This window comes from Physeter macrocephalus, chromosome 6, assembly GCF_002837175.3.
Source record: "Physeter macrocephalus isolate SW-GA chromosome 6, ASM283717v5, whole genome shotgun sequence".
In the NCBI taxonomy this organism is placed as follows: Eukaryota; Metazoa; Chordata; class Mammalia; order Artiodactyla; family Physeteridae; genus Physeter; species Physeter macrocephalus.
This window is the reverse complement of record NC_041219.1, coordinates 27,773,483-27,778,438: the sequence shown is the minus strand read 5'-3', so window position 1 is coordinate 27,778,438 and position 4,956 is coordinate 27,773,483.

Below are 4,956 nucleotides of genomic sequence, written 5' to 3'. Positions count from 1 at the left end.
TTCCCTCTATGCCTACTTTCTGGAGGGTTTTTATCATAAATGGGTGTTGAAATTTGTCAAAAGCTTTTTCTGCATCTCTTGAGATGATCATATGGTTTTTCTCCTTCAGTCTGTTAGTATGGTGTATCACATTGATTGATTTGTGTATATTGAAGAATCCTTGCATTCCTGGAAAAAACCCCACTTGATCATGGTGTATGATCCTTTTAATGTTCTGTTGGATTCTGTTTGCTAGTATTTTGTTGAGGATTTTTACAAATAGCCTTTTTAACTCCATTCCTCCTTCCTCTTTGCCTTCCAAAACTTTTTCAAGTATTGCAAAAATAATTTCTCTTTTTCCTTTGTGTGAGACATTTGTGGGCCAAAAGGAAAGGTCTTAAGTCTTGAAATGAAATTATACCTATTACAGAGCTAGGTACAAACTACTATACATATAATAGATAGGCAACAAGGATTTACCGTATAGCACAAGGAATTACAGTCAGTATCTTGTAACAACTTATAAAGCAATATAATCTGCAAAAAAAACACCCAACACCCTAATCACTATGCTGTACACCTGAAATTAATTCAATGCAATATTTTAAATCAACTATACTTCAATTGAAAAAAAAAAAAGATCTAGGGCTACTATCTTTTGCTGCTGAAATAACCAGAAGTTTCCTCTGATCTTCACAAATACCTCTCTGGGCTTCCTCACCCTGCTAAAATTAAACCTATCTTTCTTCTAATTGTTAATATTCAAGATAAATGATGTTCACATTCACTTCTGCTTACTCTTTTGCTTAACTGGCTATTGCAATAGTATTGAATAGTATTATTTTCTACCACTTTTCAATTAAACATGGAGCCACAGGCACATTACAAATCAAATGGGCTTTTGTGTGATCACCAGTTTTAACTGGTTTCTGAGGGAAATTGTATTCTTAATTCTAGACAACTGGTTTGCAAACCTTGTTTTGGAATGCAACCTATTTTTAGGTTGAGGTCTTTTTATATAGCATATTTATGTATAATCAGAATACCAGAACAACTGCTGTGTTTTAATGGACAATTATCTTCTACTGCATTCAAGGATGATCTTTGAAAAAATTAGAATATGTGAAATGTCCTTAACGTAAAACTTTGTGAACACAGTATTTTCTTTTATACTCCATTTCACTTTTTCTCCATTAACCCAGATTAGACACTGTAATCTTTGCCTTTTCCTTCTTTATATTTAGCTCTTTGATTTATTTAGGCATTCATTCACTGCATCATTCAACAGATGTTTTCGGAGCATCTACATGTGCCAGGCAGGAGGCAAAGTCCTGGAGAAAGTTAAAATACAGTCACCACCGTCAGGGAGATTGTGAGTAGTAGGGAGACACACATGCCAGCAATTATAATGCAATACAATAATCAATATAAGAAGGTATGTACAAAGAGCAGTGGAAGCTGAGATGAAACACCTGGGTCTGCTTGAAGGCATCAGAGAGGAGGTAGCTTTTGACCTGGCACTTAAGAAAGAGTTGGCCTGACAAGGAGGGTGAAGGAGTCCCAAGGGGAGAACATACCGTTGTGGGTGGAGCTTCAAATGCAAAAGACGAAACCCAAGTGTGGATAAGCCTCAGTTGGTAAGCAGAGAACAGGGCAAGGGCTTTACCTACCTTTCAGAAGAGTTTGTATTTTACCTGGGAAGCAAGGGAGCTATTGAAGAGTTTTGAGCAGGAGAATGACAGCATAAGATTTGCAGCATTGTGGAGGGTGGTTTGGTCGGCCATGACCCTAGATCAGGGCTTCTTATCCCAGTCCTTTGACTTGCAAGAGACCCATGGATAGAAAGCTTGGGATCTATGAACTTGGATAGGGAAAAAATTAACACTGTCACTAACATCTAACTGAAATTGAACATTTTTTTCAAATATGAATCTGGGCAACAGATCACAGTAGAATTAGCAGAAGATGTGAGTTTATCACCAACAGAAATCAGGTATTTTGATATAATAATACAGGTGTTGCAGATATCTCAAAATATCCTTTACACTTTTCACTAAACCAAAATTACTGTAGCCATTAGACCCACAGCTACATCTTGTCATTTAATGAATTAATAAAGAAGTATGCATGAACTTATGTCAGAACTTAAAAATAATTTGACATATGCATGTTTTAATAGAATTCATCTTTTGTGATTTGTGTATTTAATTTTATGATGTAAACACAGTATTCTGAGATGGGGTCCACAATCTTTTCTGGACTGCCGAAGGGGTCAGAAAATGTCAGAACTCATGCATCAGAGGAAGGTGATTGTGAGGAGGTCATTGCAGCCCAAGGCAGTGGTGGGGAGGAGGGCGAAGGGGAAGAATTTGTGGGGGATTCTGGAGACAGAGTGAACTTGATCTGGGACATAAAGCAGAGGGAAGGATCTGCATGTACCCTATTTCCCCCATCAAGTTTCTGGCTAAAGCAGAATTCTTCGTATTGCTTGTTACCTGCTCCTTCCTTCCCTGTGCTATTGTTATGTAGCTCTTACACTTTTATCAAAGGCATACATGCAACATGGTTCAAAAAAACCAAGGAGTATGGAAAGACATAAGGAAAAATAATCATCCCTTGCTCCCCTCCTCTCCACCTCCAGTCTTACAACTTTTTGAACTCTTAAAGTGGTATCTTCTCTAGCTAGATGGCAAATTCTGTACAGGAAGTGCCTTTTAACCCCCACTATGTTTTTCATTTTAGGTGTTGAACAAATGACTGATAGATTCCAAAGACACTTTCTGTTGCAAGGTCACTAGGTACATCAAGTATACCATACTCTAGTTACAGAAGTTATACCAATGGTGACATTCTAGGAAATGGTTCTTTTCCCTAAATTCCCATGTTTTCTGTCACTTGTCTTCACATGAAATAACACAGAATATGCAAATAAAAATTCCATTTACTTAGGCTTTCTGGTTGTCTTTGTGAAAGTGAGATTAGTGTGCTGGTAGGTTAAATAATCCTTTGGAATCACAAACCAGAAATTGAGAAGGTGGATTTGAAATTTCCTCCCATTACTTTTCTTGGTGGGTTGTGGGGCGGGGGTATTACTGTCTTGGTAGCAGTGGTTAATTTCAGTGTTGTTACCCAAGTTGTACACTACAGATGGAGCTGCCCCTGAACCCTCTGGTTGGCTGGCTGAAATTCCTTGCCATGCTTCTTGTGAGGTCCAGGAATGTATAGTTTTGTGGTCTGATATACTTTGATGGTTGCCAGATAAAATTGATGTCTGGCACTTTTTCTAGGAAAAACACATTTAGATGTTTCCAAATTGATTCGTAGGAACTTAGTGTTATTAGAATTTCGTGGCAGAATTTTTTCTCAAGTGGCAGAAGAAATAAAGGAACTTCAGTTTTGAGGGCTGTTAACAGCACCTTCCATTAGTGCCAAAGCTGAGAAGGCTGACAAACAAATCCATTGTTACTATGGATTTATGACAAAAATAAGCAAGTATCTAGACTTTTAAGAGTTACTGATATAGTAAAGTACAGTTTTAGCTACTGATACTAGACTAGCCCCCAGACTTTTAGAAAAAGGCACCTTTTCCCCTTATTTTCTGGTAACATTTCTCCATCTAGTAACCAGAGAGACTACTCTGGGGTTAAACCTTGAGCTTTGATAGCCATTTACTGTTCTTACTGTTTTATGGGAGGGAGGGAAAGCAAGGCTTGGGAGAAATAGACAGCAGAAAAGTTAGCTTCCCAAGTTACACGTGAGAATCACAATCCTTTCCTTCATTTATGTTATAAATATTTGAAGAGCAAGTTAGAGATTGTTTGTGAAGAAATGAGAGCGATTACTAAGTAATATGATGAGTTAATTCTTTAAACGTACTGGTTTCCCCCTTAACACTAACTGGCCAGATAACAAGTTTCTACTTGTGGCACTGCAGTTAAGCCTCAGAATACTCGCAGCAAAATGACTATTTTTCAAAAACTGCTTCATTGAAATATAATTTTAGTGGAGGAATATTTTAGATTTAGAAGAAATATTTAAGCTACAGAACGTCAAACCCAACATTTCTAAAAGACTTTAATGAGCAGGTTCATGAAGCCCCAGAGGAGAGAAGTTTTATGGTTAATCAAGGAGGTAAAAACCAAGACTCAGTAGGAGAGACTGGAAACAGTTGACTTTGATTTATAGACATAAGACTAGAAACGAAATAGCCCGGGTGGATATTTCTAGGAACCAGTTAAGGGAGAATGAAAAAGACAGGAGTGAGGACAAGAAAGTGAGTCTGTTTGCCGGAGGAGGAATCTTACTTATGAGAGTTCCTGCCCTTTCAACATGAGAATTTTCAAACGGAGCTGCTACAGGGGCTGGCTCTAAAGTCTGCGACGTGCACACAGGCTGTTGACAGGGAAGTGATCCTGGCGCCACTGGGTGATGTAGAAAAAGTTCTTTGTGTGTAGCCGGCTTGAGCGCGGAGATCAATCGCGCAATCGCGGCTGTGGCGAGGCAGCTCCTCCCAGGCGCGTCCCGGCGGCGCGGCTCCGGGCTCCTGGATCTCATGGAACGTAGCGTCTGAAGAAAGATGTTTAGAAACTGACCGACGTCAACGTGTTTAATAGTGGAAACACCCCAGGTGACTGTGGTATGCAGAGTAAACGGCTGTGTTGAACATTCTGCTGTGTAGCTAATGGGTTAACGTCCGTTCGCGTAGGCTTAGTTATCCTGGTAGAGATGAGAACGTGATTAGGCAAAGTGGCTTCCGAGGACTGTCCCATAAAAGAGCATCGCTCTGTTTCTGTTAATGTAGGTTTAATATAAGCTCTTATTATTAGCTAGTTTTTTCAGTTATTCTAAAAGTAATAACGTGGTTATTACCACGATTAGAAATCGAATCCGTTCGGAAGGGTATGAAGTGAAAAATAAAATTGCAAACACTCCTAGTCCCACTCTCCAGAGGTCACTATCATTAAAAGTTTCTTCTAT